This window comes from Hydractinia symbiolongicarpus, chromosome 7, assembly GCF_029227915.1.
Source record: "Hydractinia symbiolongicarpus strain clone_291-10 chromosome 7, HSymV2.1, whole genome shotgun sequence".
Classification (NCBI taxonomy): domain Eukaryota; kingdom Metazoa; phylum Cnidaria; class Hydrozoa; order Anthoathecata; family Hydractiniidae; genus Hydractinia; species Hydractinia symbiolongicarpus.
Window position 1 is genome coordinate 33,166,521 of NC_079881.1, and position 12,907 is coordinate 33,179,427.

Below are 12,907 nucleotides of genomic sequence, written 5' to 3' on the forward strand. Positions count from 1 at the left end.
GCCCACCGTCTGCGGAAGTGACCAGTTGCGTTGAAAAGAGGCGATGCATAATGTGTCCTGCTTTACACGAAAGGGTTCTTCTCCATTCGGAAGCGAGCAAACAAGAATTTTTGCGCTTTTCTTGCATTCGACGCAGTCTTCGTGAGCTCAGCAGATTTCTATTTTTAGGCATGGTCCCAGTGGGAACCTCCAAATATTGCAACGCCGGCGATGTTTCACGCCGTCATGCGGGATATTGGGAAAAGTTTTCAATTAGCAATCACCACGCCTCGGTTAAACCTCATTGGCTATGGTAATGCCACTGCGCAAAGCTAACCCAACAAGAACGGCAACCATCGCGTGCTTCTTTAACGTTGTCGATTGCTTGTGGTTACGGCATTTTGGTCCCCACCTCGCCTTTCCCTTGTGCCACTTAAACAGTTTTCATATGCATAGCCGAACTAAGACAAGTGTCCGTTGTCGTCGTGAGAGTAAGGGCCAGTGCCGCAACGAGCGCTTTGTCTCCACCACTGATTCGCCATTTACACCTAGAATGCCCACCGTCTGCGGAAGTGACCAGTTGCGTTGAAAAGAGGCGATGCATAATGTGTCCTGCTTTACACGAAAGGGTTCTTCTCCATTCGGAAGCGAGCAAACAAGAATTTTTGCGCTTTTCTTGCATTCGACGCAGTCTTCGTGAGCTCAGCAGATTTCTATTTTTAGGCATGGTCCCAGTGGGAACCTCCAAATATTGCAACGCCGGCGATGTTTCACGCCGTCATGCGGGATATTGGGAAAAGTTTTCAATTAGCAATCACCACGCCTCGGTTAAACCTCATTGGCTATGGTAATGCCACTGCGCAAAGCTAACCCAACAAGAACGGCAACAATCGCGTGCTTCTTTAACGTTGTCGATTGCTTGTGGTTACGGCATTTTGGTCCCCACCTCGCCTTTCCCTTGTGCCACTTAAACAGTTTTCATATGCATAGCCGAACTAAGACAAGTGTCCGTTGTCGTCGTGAGAGTAAGGGCCAGTGCCGCAACGAGCGCTTTGTCTCCACCACTGATTCGCCATTTACACCTAGAATGCCCACCGTCTGCGGAAGTGACCAGTTGCGTTGAAAAGAGGCGATGCATAATGTGTCCTGCTTTACACGAAAGGGTTCTTCTCCATTCGGAAGCGAGCAAACAAGAATTTTTGCGCTTTTCTTGCATTCGACGCAGTCTTCGTGAGCTCAGCAGATTTCTATTTTTAGGCATGGTCCCAGTGGGAACCTCCAAATATTGCAACGCCGGCGATGTTTCACGCCGTCATGCGGGATATTGGGAAAAGTTTTCAATTAGCAATCACCACGCCTCGGTTAAACCTCATTGGCTATGGTAATGCCACTGCGCAAAGCTAACCCAACAAGAACGGCAACCATCGCGTGCTTCTTTAACGTTGTCGATTGCTTGTGGTTACGGCATTTTGGTCCCCACCTCGCCTTTCCCTTGTGCCACTTAAACAGTTTTCATATGCATAGCCGAACTAAGACAAGTGTCCGTTGTCGTCGTGAGAGTAAGGGCCAGTGCCGCAACGAGCGCTTTGTCTCCACCACTGATTCGCCATTTACACCTAGAATGCCCACCGTCTGCGGAAGTGACCAGTTGCGTTGAAAAGAGGCGATGCATAATGTGTCCTGCTTTACACGAAAGGGTTCTTCTCCATTCGGAAGCGAGCAAACAAGAATTTTTGCGCTTTTCTTGCATTCGACGCAGTCTTCGTGAGCTCAGCAGATTTCTATTTTTAGGCATGGTCCCAGTGTGAACCTCCAAATATTGCAACGCCGGCGATGTTTCACGCCGTCATGCGGGATATTGGGAAAAGTTTTCAATTAGCAATCACCACGCCTCGGTCAAACCTCATTGGCTATGGTAATGCCACTGCGCAAAGCTAACCCAACAAGAACGGCAACCATCGCGTGCTTCTTTAACGTTGTCGATTGCTTGTGGTTACGGCATTTTGGTCCCCACCTCGCCTTTCCCTTGTGCCACTTAAACAGTTTTCATATGCATAGCCGAACTAAGACAAGTGTCCGTTGTCGTCGTGAGAGTAAGGGCCAGTGCCGCAACGAGCGCTTTGTCTCCACCACTGATTCGCCATTTACACCTAGAATGCCCACCGTCTGCGGAAGTGACCAGTTGCGTTGAAAAGAGGCGATGCATAATGTGTCCTGCTTTACACGAAAGGGTTCTTCTCCATTCGGAAGCGAGCAAACAAGAATTTTTGCGCTTTTCTTGCATTCGACGCAGTCTTCGTGAGCTCAGCAGATTTCTATTTTTAGGCATGGTCCCAGTGGGAACCTCCAAATATTGCAACGCCGGCGATGTTTCACGCCGTCATGCGGGATATTGGGAAAAGTTTTCAATTAGCAATCACCACGCCTCGGTTAAACCTCATTGGCTATGGTAATGCCACTGCGCAAAGCTAACCCAACAAGAACGGCAACCATCGCGTGCTTCTTTAACGTTGTCGATTGCTTGTGGTTACGGCATTTTGGTCCCCACCTCGCCTTTCCCTTGTGCCACTTAAACAGTTTTCATATGCATAGCCGAACTAAGACAAGTGTCCGTTGTCGTCGTGAGAGTAAGGGCCAGTGCCGCAACGAGCGCTTTGTCTCCACCACTGATTCGCCATTTACACCTAGAATGCCCACCGTCTGCGGAAGTGACCAGTTGCGTTGAAAAGAGGCGATGCATAATGTGTCCTGCTTTACACGAAAGGGTTCTTCTCCATTCGGAAGCGAGCAAACAAGAATTTTTGCGCTTTTCTTGCATTCGACGCAGTCTTCGTGAGCTCAGCAGATTTCTATTTTTAGGCATGGTCCCAGTGGGAACCTCCAAATATTGCAACGCCGGCGATGTTTCACGCCGTCATGCGGGATATTGGGAAAAGTTTTCAATTAGCAATCACCACGCCTCGGTTAAACCTCATTGGCTATGGTAATGCCACTGCGCAAAGCTAACCCAACAAGAACGGCAACCATCGCGTGCTTCTTTAACGTTGTCGATTGCTTGTGGTTACGGCATTTTGGTCCCCACCTCGCCTTTCCCTTGTGCCACTTAAACAGTTTTCATATGCATAGCCGAACTAAGACAAGTGTCCGTTGTCGTCGTGAGAGTAAGGGCCAGTGCCGCAACGAGCGCTTTGTCTCCACCACTGATTCGCCATTTACACCTAGAATGCCCACCGTCTGCGGAAGTGACCAGTTGCGTTGAAAAGAGGCGATGCATAATGTGTCCTGCTTTACACGAAAGGGTTCTTCTCCATTCGGAAGCGAGCAAACAAGAATTTTTGCGCTTTTCTTGCATTCGACGCAGTCTTCGTGAGCTCAGCAGATTTCTATTTTTAGGCATGGTCCCAGTGGGAACCTCCAAATATTGCAACGCCGGCGATGTTTCACGCCGTCATGCGGGATATTGGGAAAAGTTTTCAATTAGCAATCACCACGCCTCGGTTAAACCTCATTGGCTATGGTAATGCCACTGCGCAAAGCTAACCCAACAAGAACGGCAACCATCGCGTGCTTCTTTAACGTTGTCGATTGCTTGTGGTTACGGCATTTTGGTCCCCACCTCGCCTTTCCCTTGTGCCACTTAAACAGTTTTCATATGCATAGCCGAACTAAGACAAGTGTCCGTTGTCGTCGTGAGAGTAAGGGCCAGTGCCGCAACGAGCGCTTTGTCTCCACCACTGATTCGCCATTTACACCTAGAATGCCCACCGTCTGCGGAAGTGACCAGTTGCGTTGAAAAGAGGCGATGCATAATGTGTCCTGCTTTACACGAAAGGGTTCTTCTCCATTCGGAAGCGAGCAAACAAGAATTTTTGCGCTTTTCTTGCATTCGACGCAGTCTTCGTGAGCTCAGCAGATTTCTATTTTTAGGCATGGTCCCAGTGGGAACCTCCAAATATTGCAACGCCGGCGATGTTTCACGCCGTCATGCGGGATATTGGGAAAAGTTTTCAATTAGCAATCACCACGCCTCGGTTAAACCTCATTGGCTATGGTAATGCCACTGCGCAAAGCTAACCCAACAAGAACGGCAACCATCGCGTGCTTCTTTAACGTTGTCGATTGCTTGTGGTTACGGCATTTTGGTCCCCACCTCGCCTTTCCCTTGTGCCACTTAAACAGTTTTCATATGCATAGCCGAACTAAGACAAGTGTCCGTTGTCGTCGTGAGAGTAAGGGCCAGTGCCGCAACGAGCGCTTTGTCTCCACCACTGATTCGCCATTTACACCTAGAATGCCCACCGTCTGCGGAAGTGACCAGTTGCGTTGAAAAGAGGCGATGCATAATGTGTCCTGCTTTACACGAAAGGGTTCTTCTCCATTCGGAAGCGAGCAAACAAGAATTTTTGCGCTTTTCTTGCATTCGACGCAGTCTTCGTGAGCTCAGCAGATTTCTATTTTTAGGCATGGTCCCAGTGGGAACCTCCAAATATTGCAACGCCGGCGATGTTTCACGCCGTCATGCGGGATATTGGGAAAAGTTTTCAATTAGCAATCACCACGCCTCGGTTAAACCTCATTGGCTATGGTAATGCCACTGCGCAAAGCTAACCCAACAAGAACGGCAACCATCGCGTGCTTCTTTAACGTTGTCGATTGCTTGTGGTTACGGCATTTTGGTCCCCACCTCGCCTTTCCCTTGTGCCACTTAAACAGTTTTTATATGCATAGCCGAACTAAGACAAGTGTCCGTTGTCGTCGTGAGAGTAAGGGCCAGTGCCGCAACGAGCGCTTTGTCTCCACCACTGATTCGCCATTTACACCTAGAATGCCCACCGTCTGCGGAAGTGACCAGTTGCGTTGAAAAGAGGCGATGCATAATGTGTCCTGCTTTACACGAAAGGGTTCTTCTCCATTCGGAAGCGAGCAAACAAGAATTTTTGCGCTTTTCTTGCATTCGACGCAGTCTTCGTGAGCTCAGCAGATTTCTATTTTTAGGCATGGTCCCAGTGGGAACCTCCAAATATTGCAACGCCGGCGATGTTTCACGCCGTCATGCGGGATATTGGGAAAAGTTTTCAATTAGCAATCACCACGCCTCGGTTAAACCTCATTGGCTATGGTAATGCCACTGCGCAAAGCTAACCCAACAAGAACGGCAACCATCGCGTGCTTCTTTAACGTTGTCGATTGCTTGTGGTTACGGCATTTTGGTCCCCACCTCGCCTTTCCCTTGTGCCACTTAAACAGTTTTCATATGCATAGCCGAACTAAGACAAGTGTCCGTTGTCGTCGTGAGAGTAAGGGCCAGTGCCGCAACGAGCGCTTTGTCTCCACCACTGATTCGCCATTTACACCTAGAATGCCCACCGTCTGCGGAAGTGACCAGTTGCGTTGAAAAGAGGCGATGCATAATGTGTCCTGCTTTACACGAAAGGGTTCTTCTCCATTCGGAAGCGAGCAAACAAGAATTTTTGCGCTTTTCTTGCATTCGACGCAGTCTTCGTGAGCTCAGCAGATTTCTATTTTTAGGCATGGTCCCAGTGGGAACCTCCAAATATTGCAACGCCGGCGATGTTTCACGCCGTCATGCGGGATATTGGGAAAAGTTTTCAATTAGCAATCACCACGCCTCGGTTAAACCTCATTGGCTATGGTAATGCCACTGCGCAAAGCTAACCCAACAAGAACGGCAACCATCGCGTGCTTCTTTAACGTTGTCGATTGCTTGTGGTTACGGCATTTTGGTCCCCACCTCGCCTTTCCCTTGTGCCACTTAAACAGTTTTCATATGCATAGCCGAACTAAGACAAGTGTCCGTTGTCGTCGTGAGAGTAAGGGCCAGTGCCGCAACGAGCGCTTTGTCTCCACCACTGATTCGCCATTTACACCTAGAATGCCCACCGTCTGCGGAAGTGACCAGTTGCGTTGAAAAGAGGCGATGCATAATGTGTCCTGCTTTACACGAAAGGGTTCTTCTCCATTCGGAAGCGAGCAAACAAGAATTTTTGCGCTTTTCTTGCATTCGACGCAGTCTTCGTGAGCTCAGCAGATTTCTATTTTTAGGCATGGTCCCAGTGGGAACCTCCAAATATTGCAACGCCGGCGATGTTTCACGCCGTCATGCGGGATATTGGGAAAAGTTTTCAATTAGCAATCACCACGCCTCGGTTAAACCTCATTGGCTATGGTAATGCCACTGCGCAAAGCTAACCCAACAAGAACGGCAACCATCGCGTGCTTCTTTAACGTTGTCGATTGCTTGTGGTTACGGCATTTTGGTCCCCACCTCGCCTTTCCCTTGTGCCACTTAAACAGTTTTCATATGCATAGCCGAACTAAGACAAGTGTCCGTTGTCGTCGTGAGAGTAAGGGCCAGTGCCGCAACGAGCGCTTTGTCTCCACCACTGATTCGCCATTTACACCTAGAATGCCCACCGTCTGCGGAAGTGACCAGTTGCGTTGAAAAGAGGCGATGCATAATGTGTCCTGCTTTACACGAAAGGGTTCTTCTCCATTCGGAAGCGAGCAAACAAGAATTTTTGCGCTTTTCTTGCATTCGACGCAGTCTTCGTGAGCTCAGCAGATTTCTATTTTTAGGCATGGTCCCAGTGGAAACCTCCAAATATTGCAACGCCGGCGATGTTTCACGCCGTCATGCGGGATATTGGGAAAAGTTTTCAATTAGCAATCACCACGCCTCGGTTAAACCTCATTGGCTATGGTAATGCCACTGCGCAAAGCTAACCCAACAAGAACGGCAACCATCGCGTGCTTCTTTAACGTTGTCGATTGCTTGTGGTTACGGCATTTTGGTCCCCACCTCGCCTTTCCCTTGTGCCACTTAAACAGTTTTCATATGCATAGCCGAACTAAGACAAGTGTCCGTTGTCGTCGTGAGAGTAAGGGCCAGTGCCGCAACGAGCGCTTTGTCTCCACCACTGATTCGCCATTTACACCTAGAATGCCCACCGTCTGCGGAAGTGACCAGTTGCGTTGAAAAGAGGCGATGCATAATGTGTCCTGCTTTACACGAAAGGGTTCTTCTCCATTCGGAAGCGAGCAAACAAGAATTTTTGCGCTTTTCTTGCATTCGACGCAGTCTTCGTGAGCTCAGCAGATTTCTATTTTTAGGCATGGTCCCAGTGGGAACCTCCAAATATTGCAACGCCGGCGATGTTTCACGCCGTCATGCGGGATATTGGGAAAAGTTTTCAATTAGCAATCACCACGCCTCGGTTAAACCTCATTGGCTATGGTAATGCCACTGCGCAAAGCTAACCCAACAAGAACGGCAACCATCGCGTGCTTCTTTAACGTTGTCGATTGCTTGTGGTTACGGCATTTTGGTCCCCACCTCGCCTTTCCCTTGTGCCACTTAAACAGTTTTCATATGCATAGCCGAACTAAGACAAGTGTCCGTTGTCGTCGTGAGAGTAAGGGCCAGTGCCGCAACGAGCGCTTTGTCTCCACCACTGATTCGCCATTTACACCTAGAATGCCCACCGTCTGCGGAAGTGACCAGTTGCGTTGAAAAGAGGCGATGCATAATGTGTCCTGCTTTACACGAAAGGGTTCTTCTCCATTCGGAAGCGAGCAAACAAGAATTTTTGCGCTTTTCTTGCATTCGACGCAGTCTTCGTGAGCTCAGCAGATTTCTATTTTTAGGCATGGTCCCAGTGGGAACCTCCAAATATTGCAACGCCGGCGATGTTTCACGCCGTCATGCGGGATATTGGGAAAAGTTTTCAATTAGCAATCACCACGCCTCGGTTAAACCTCATTGGCTATGGTAATGCCACTGCGCAAAGCTAACCCAACAAGAACGGCAACCATCGCGTGCTTCTTTAACGTTGTCGATTGCTTGTGGTTACGGCATTTTGGTCCCCACCTCGCCTTTCCCTTGTGCCACTTAAACAGTTTTCATATGCATAGCCGAACTAAGACAAGTGTCCGTTGTCGTCGTGAGAGTAAGGGCCAGTGCCGCAACGAGCGCTTTGTCTCCACCACTGATTCGCCATTTACACCTAGAATGCCCACCGTCTGCGGAAGTGACCAGTTGCGTTGAAAAGAGGCGATGCATAATGTGTCCTGCTTTACACGAAAGGGTTCTTCTCCATTCGGAAGCGAGCAAACAAGAATTTTTGCGCTTTTCTTGCATTCGACGCAGTCTTCGTGAGCTCAGCAGATTTCTATTTTTAGGCATGGTCCCAGTGGGAACCTCCAAATATTGCAACGCCGGCGATGTTTCACGCCGTCATGCGGGATATTGGGAAAAGTTTTCAATTAGCAATCACCACGCCTCGGTTAAACCTCATTGGCTATGGTAATGCCACTGCGCAAAGCTAACCCAACAAGAACGGCAACCATCGCGTGCTTCTTTAACGTTGTCGATTGCTTGTGGTTACGGCATTTTGGTCCCCACCTCGCCTTTCCCTTGTGCCACTTAAACAGTTTTCATATGCATAGCCGAACTAAGACAAGTGTCCGTTGTCGTCGTGAGAGTAAGGGCCAGTGCCGCAACGAGCGCTTTGTCTCCACCACTGATTCGCCATTTACACCTAGAATGCCCACCGTCTGCGGAAGTGACCAGTTGCGTTGAAAAGAGGCGATGCATAATGTGTCCTGCTTTACACGAAAGGGTTCTTCTCCATTCGGAAGCGAGCAAACAAGAATTTTTGCGCTTTTCTTGCATTCGACGCAGTCTTCGTGAGCTCAGCAGATTTCTATTTTTAGGCATGGTCCCAGTGGGAACCTCCAAATATTGCAACGCCGGCGATGTTTCACGCCGTCATGCGGGATATTGGGAAAAGTTTTCAATTAGCAATCACCACGCCTCGGTTAAACCTCATTGGCTATGGTAATGCCACTGCGCAAAGCTAACCCAACAAGAACGGCAACCATCGCGTGCTTCTTTAACGTTGTCGATTGCTTGTGGTTACGGCATTTTGGTCCCCACCTCGCCTTTCCCTTGTGCCACTTAAACAGTTTTCATATGCATAGCCGAACTAAGACAAGTGTCCGTTGTCGTCGTGAGAGTAAGGGCCAGTGCCGCAACGAGCGCTTTGTCTCCACCACTGATTCGCCATTTACACCTAGAATGCCCACCGTCTGCGGAAGTGACCAGTTGCGTTGAAAAGAGGCGATGCATAATGTGTCCTGCTTTACACGAAAGGGTTCTTCTCCATTCGGAAGCGAGCAAACAAGAATTTTTGCGCTTTTCTTGCATTCGACGCAGTCTTCGTGAGCTCAGCAGATTTCTATTTTTAGGCATGGTCCCAGTGGGAACCTCCAAATATTGCAACGCCGGCGATGTTTCACGCCGTCATGCGGGATATTGGGAAAAGTTTTCAATTAGCAATCACCACGCCTCGGTTAAACCTCATTGGCTATGGTAATGCCACTGCGCAAAGCTAACCCAACAAGAACGGCAACCATCGCGTGCTTCTTTAACGTTGTCGATTGCTTGTGGTTACGGCATTTTGGTCCCCACCTCGCCTTTCCCTTGTGCCACTTAAACAGTTTTCATATGCATAGCCGAACTAAGACAAGTGTCCGTTGTCGTCGTGAGAGTAAGGGCCAGTGCCGCAACGAGCGCTTTGTCTCCACCACTGATTCGCCATTTACACCTAGAATGCCCACCGTCTGCAGAAGTGACCAGTTGCGTTGAAAAGAGGCGATGCATAATGTGTCCTGCTTTACACGAAAGGGTTCTTCTCCATTCGGAAGCGAGCAAACAAGAATTTTTGCGCTTTTCTTGCATTCGACGCAGTCTTCGTGAGCTCAGCAGATTTCTATTTTTAGGCATGGTCCCAGTGGGAACCTCCAAATATTGCAACGCCGGCGATGTTTCACGCCGTCATGCGGGATATTGGGAAAAGTTTTCAATTAGCAATCACCACGCCTCGGTTAAACCTCATTGGCTATGGTAATGCCACTGCGCAAAGCTAACCCAACAAGAACGGCAACCATCGCGTGCTTCTTTAACGTTGTCGATTGCTTGTGGTTACGGCATTTTGGTCCCCACCTCGCCTTTCCCTTGTGCCACTTAAACAGTTTTCATATGCATAGCCGAACTAAGACAAGTGTCCGTTGTCGTCGTGAGAGTAAGGGCCAGTGCCGCAACGAGCGCTTTGTCTCCACCACTGATTCGCCATTTACACCTAGAATGCCCACCGTCTGCGGAAGTGACCAGTTGCGTTGAAAAGAGGCGATGCATAATGTGTCCTGCTTTACACGAAAGGGTTCTTCTCCATTCGGAAGCGAGCAAACAAGAATTTTTGCGCTTTTCTTGCATTCGACGCAGTCTTCGTGAGCTCAGCAGATTTCTATTTTTAGGCATGGTCCCAGTGGGAACCTCCAAATATTGCAACGCCGGCGATGTTTCACGCCGTCATGCGGGATATTGGGAAAAGTTTTCAATTAGCAATCACCACGCCTCGGTTAAACCTCATTGGCTATGGTAATGCCACTGCGCAAAGCTAACCCAACAAGAACGGCAACCATCGCGTGCTTCTTTAACGTTGTCGATTGCTTGTGGTTACGGCATTTTGGTCCCCACCTCGCCTTTCCCTTGTGCCACTTAAACAGTTTTCATATGCATAGCCGAACTAAGACAAGTGTCCGTTGTCGTCGTGAGAGTAAGGGCCAGTGCCGCAACGAGCGCTTTGTCTCCACCACTGATTCGCCATTTACACCTAGAATGCCCACCGTCTGCGGAAGTGACCAGTTGCGTTGAAAAGAGGCGATGCATAATGTGTCCTGCTTTACACGAAAGGGTTCTTCTCCATTCGGAAGCGAGCAAACAAGAATTTTTGCGCTTTTCTTGCATTCGACGCAGTCTTCGTGAGCTCAGCAGATTTCTATTTTTAGGCATGGTCCCAGTGGGAACCTCCAAATATTGCAACGCCGGCGATGTTTCACGCCGTCATGCGGGATATTGGGAAAAGTTTTCAATTAGCAATCACCACGCCTCGGTTAAACCTCATTGGCTATGGTAATGCCACTGCGCAAAGCTAACCCAACAAGAACGGCAACCATCGCGTGCTTCTTTAACGTTGTCGATTGCTTGTGGTTACGGCATTTTGGTCCCCACCTCGCCTTTCCCTTGTGCCACTTAAACAGTTTTCATATGCATAGCCGAACTAAGACAAGTGTCCGTTGTCGTCGTGAGAGTAAGGGCCAGTGCCGCAACGAGCGCTTTGTCTCCACCACTGATTCGCCATTTACACCTAGAATGCCCACCGTCTGCGGAAGTGACCAGTTGCGTTGAAAAGAGGCGATGCATAATGTGTCCTGCTTTACACGAAAGGGTTCTTCTCCATTCGGAAGCGAGCAAACAAGAATTTTTGCGCTTTTCTTGCATTCGACGCAGTCTTCGTGAGCTCAGCAGATTTCTATTTTTAGGCATGGTCCCAGTGGGAACCTCCAAATATTGCAACGCCGGCGATGTTTCACGCCGTCATGCGGGATATTGGGAAAAGTTTTCAATTAGCAATCACCACGCCTCGGTTAAACCTCATTGGCTATGGTAATGCCACTGCGCAAAGCTAACCCAACAAGAACGGCAACCATCGCGTGCTTCTTTAACGTTGTCGATTGCTTGTGGTTACAGCATTTTGGTCCCCACCTCGCCTTTCCCTTGTGCCACTTAAACAGTTTTCATATGCATAGCCGAACTAAGACAAGTGTCCGTTGTCGTCGTGAGAGTAAGGGCCAGTGCCGCAACGAGCGCTTTGTCTCCACCACTGATTCGCCATTTACACCTAGAATGCCCACCGTCTGCGGAAGTGACCAGTTGCGTTGAAAAGAGGCGATGCATAATGTGTCCTGCTTTACACGAAAGGGTTCTTCTCCATTCGGAAGCGAGCAAACAAGAATTTTTGCGCTTTTCTTGCATTCGACGCAGTCTTCGTGAGCTCAGCAGATTTCTATTTTTAGGCATGGTCCCAGTGGGAACCTCCAAATATTGCAACGCCGGCGATGTTTCACGCCGTCATGCGGGATATTGGGAAAAGTTTTCAATTAGCAATCACCACGCCTCGGTTAAACCTCATTGGCTATGGTAATGCCACTGCGCAAAGCTAACCCAACAAGAACGGCAACCATCGCGTGCTTCTTTAACGTTGTCGATTGCTTGTGGTTACGGCATTTTGGTCCCCACCTCGCCTTTCCCTTGTGCCACTTAAACAGTTTTCATATGCATAGCCGAACTAAGACAAGTGTCCGTTGTCGTCGTGAGAGTAAGGGCCAGTGCCGCAACGAGCGCTTTGTCTCCACCACTGATTCGCCATTTACACCTAGAATGCCCACCGTCTGCGGAAGTGACCAGTTGCGTTGAAAAGAGGCGATGCATAATGTGTCCTGCTTTACACGAAAGGGTTCTTCTCCATTCGGAAGCGAGCAAACAAGAATTTTTGCGCTTTTCTTGCATTCGACGCAGTCTTCGTGAGCTCAGCAGATTTCTATTTTTAGGCATGGTCCCAGTGGGAACCTCCAAATATTGCAACGCCGGCGATGTTTCACGCCGTCATGCGGGATATTGGGAAAAGTTTTCAATTAGCAATCACCACGCCTCGGTTAAACCTCATTGGCTATGGTAATGCCACTGCGCAAAGCTAACCCAACAAGAACGGCAACCATCGCGTGCTTCTTTAACGTTGTCGATTGCTTGTGGTTACGGCATTTTGGTCCCCACCTCGCCTTTCCCTTGTGCCACTTAAACAGTTTTCATATGCATAGCCGAACTAAGACAAGTGTCCGTTGTCGTCGTGAGAGTAAGGGCCAGTGCCGCAACGAGCGCTTTGTCTCCACCACTGATTCGCCATTTACACCTAGAATGCCCACCGTCTGCGGAAGTGACCAGTTGCGTTGAAAAGAGGCGATGCATAATGTGTCCTGCTTTACACGAAAGGGTTCTTCTCCATTCGGA

The 12,907-nt window shown here is 49.0% G+C and overlaps 24 non-coding genes across 24 annotated transcripts; all 24 read right to left on the reverse strand.

The window, feature by feature from the left end:
• Nucleotides 1-174: 174 nt before the first annotated feature.
• Nucleotides 175-313, reverse strand: LOC130649747 (U4 spliceosomal RNA). The gene has a single exon (XR_008983168.1). It is a non-coding gene; the product is annotated as a U4 spliceosomal RNA (small nuclear RNA).
• A 395-nt stretch (nt 314-708) lies between these two features.
• On the reverse strand, nt 709-847 carry LOC130649749 (U4 spliceosomal RNA). The gene has a single exon (XR_008983170.1). It is a non-coding gene; the product is annotated as a U4 spliceosomal RNA (small nuclear RNA).
• A 395-nt stretch (nt 848-1,242) lies between these two features.
• Nucleotides 1,243-1,381, reverse strand: LOC130649750 (U4 spliceosomal RNA). The gene has a single exon (XR_008983171.1). It is a non-coding gene; the product is annotated as a U4 spliceosomal RNA (small nuclear RNA).
• Nucleotides 1,382-1,776: 395 nt separating this feature from the next.
• LOC130650013 (U4 spliceosomal RNA) lies at nt 1,777-1,915 on the reverse strand. The gene has a single exon (XR_008983420.1). It is a non-coding gene; the product is annotated as a U4 spliceosomal RNA (small nuclear RNA).
• A 395-nt stretch (nt 1,916-2,310) lies between these two features.
• On the reverse strand, nt 2,311-2,449 carry LOC130649751 (U4 spliceosomal RNA). The gene has a single exon (XR_008983172.1). It is a non-coding gene; the product is annotated as a U4 spliceosomal RNA (small nuclear RNA).
• Nucleotides 2,450-2,844: 395 nt separating this feature from the next.
• Nucleotides 2,845-2,983, reverse strand: LOC130649752 (U4 spliceosomal RNA). The gene has a single exon (XR_008983173.1). It is a non-coding gene; the product is annotated as a U4 spliceosomal RNA (small nuclear RNA).
• Nucleotides 2,984-3,378: 395 nt separating this feature from the next.
• On the reverse strand, nt 3,379-3,517 carry LOC130649753 (U4 spliceosomal RNA). Its single transcript, XR_008983174.1, has one exon. It is a non-coding gene; the product is annotated as a U4 spliceosomal RNA (small nuclear RNA).
• A 395-nt stretch (nt 3,518-3,912) lies between these two features.
• On the reverse strand, nt 3,913-4,051 carry LOC130649754 (U4 spliceosomal RNA). Its single transcript, XR_008983175.1, has one exon. It is a non-coding gene; the product is annotated as a U4 spliceosomal RNA (small nuclear RNA).
• Nucleotides 4,052-4,446: 395 nt separating this feature from the next.
• Nucleotides 4,447-4,585, reverse strand: LOC130649755 (U4 spliceosomal RNA). The gene has a single exon (XR_008983176.1). It is a non-coding gene; the product is annotated as a U4 spliceosomal RNA (small nuclear RNA).
• Nucleotides 4,586-4,980: 395 nt separating this feature from the next.
• On the reverse strand, nt 4,981-5,119 carry LOC130649756 (U4 spliceosomal RNA). Its single transcript, XR_008983177.1, has one exon. It is a non-coding gene; the product is annotated as a U4 spliceosomal RNA (small nuclear RNA).
• A 395-nt stretch (nt 5,120-5,514) lies between these two features.
• On the reverse strand, nt 5,515-5,653 carry LOC130649757 (U4 spliceosomal RNA). Its single transcript, XR_008983178.1, has one exon. It is a non-coding gene; the product is annotated as a U4 spliceosomal RNA (small nuclear RNA).
• A 395-nt stretch (nt 5,654-6,048) lies between these two features.
• On the reverse strand, nt 6,049-6,187 carry LOC130649758 (U4 spliceosomal RNA). Its single transcript, XR_008983179.1, has one exon. It is a non-coding gene; the product is annotated as a U4 spliceosomal RNA (small nuclear RNA).
• Nucleotides 6,188-6,582: 395 nt separating this feature from the next.
• On the reverse strand, nt 6,583-6,721 carry LOC130649896 (U4 spliceosomal RNA). The gene has a single exon (XR_008983309.1). It is a non-coding gene; the product is annotated as a U4 spliceosomal RNA (small nuclear RNA).
• Nucleotides 6,722-7,116: 395 nt separating this feature from the next.
• Nucleotides 7,117-7,255, reverse strand: LOC130649760 (U4 spliceosomal RNA). Its single transcript, XR_008983181.1, has one exon. It is a non-coding gene; the product is annotated as a U4 spliceosomal RNA (small nuclear RNA).
• Nucleotides 7,256-7,650: 395 nt separating this feature from the next.
• On the reverse strand, nt 7,651-7,789 carry LOC130649761 (U4 spliceosomal RNA). The gene has a single exon (XR_008983182.1). It is a non-coding gene; the product is annotated as a U4 spliceosomal RNA (small nuclear RNA).
• A 395-nt stretch (nt 7,790-8,184) lies between these two features.
• Nucleotides 8,185-8,323, reverse strand: LOC130649762 (U4 spliceosomal RNA). Its single transcript, XR_008983183.1, has one exon. It is a non-coding gene; the product is annotated as a U4 spliceosomal RNA (small nuclear RNA).
• A 395-nt stretch (nt 8,324-8,718) lies between these two features.
• On the reverse strand, nt 8,719-8,857 carry LOC130649763 (U4 spliceosomal RNA). Its single transcript, XR_008983184.1, has one exon. It is a non-coding gene; the product is annotated as a U4 spliceosomal RNA (small nuclear RNA).
• Nucleotides 8,858-9,252: 395 nt separating this feature from the next.
• Nucleotides 9,253-9,391, reverse strand: LOC130649764 (U4 spliceosomal RNA). Its single transcript, XR_008983185.1, has one exon. It is a non-coding gene; the product is annotated as a U4 spliceosomal RNA (small nuclear RNA).
• Nucleotides 9,392-9,786: 395 nt separating this feature from the next.
• Nucleotides 9,787-9,925, reverse strand: LOC130649765 (U4 spliceosomal RNA). The gene has a single exon (XR_008983186.1). It is a non-coding gene; the product is annotated as a U4 spliceosomal RNA (small nuclear RNA).
• Nucleotides 9,926-10,320: 395 nt separating this feature from the next.
• On the reverse strand, nt 10,321-10,459 carry LOC130649766 (U4 spliceosomal RNA). Its single transcript, XR_008983187.1, has one exon. It is a non-coding gene; the product is annotated as a U4 spliceosomal RNA (small nuclear RNA).
• A 395-nt stretch (nt 10,460-10,854) lies between these two features.
• On the reverse strand, nt 10,855-10,993 carry LOC130649767 (U4 spliceosomal RNA). Its single transcript, XR_008983188.1, has one exon. It is a non-coding gene; the product is annotated as a U4 spliceosomal RNA (small nuclear RNA).
• A 395-nt stretch (nt 10,994-11,388) lies between these two features.
• LOC130649768 (U4 spliceosomal RNA) lies at nt 11,389-11,527 on the reverse strand. Its single transcript, XR_008983189.1, has one exon. It is a non-coding gene; the product is annotated as a U4 spliceosomal RNA (small nuclear RNA).
• Nucleotides 11,528-11,922: 395 nt separating this feature from the next.
• LOC130649769 (U4 spliceosomal RNA) lies at nt 11,923-12,061 on the reverse strand. The gene has a single exon (XR_008983190.1). It is a non-coding gene; the product is annotated as a U4 spliceosomal RNA (small nuclear RNA).
• Nucleotides 12,062-12,456: 395 nt separating this feature from the next.
• LOC130649771 (U4 spliceosomal RNA) lies at nt 12,457-12,595 on the reverse strand. The gene has a single exon (XR_008983192.1). It is a non-coding gene; the product is annotated as a U4 spliceosomal RNA (small nuclear RNA).
• Nucleotides 12,596-12,907: the final 312 nt, after the last annotated feature.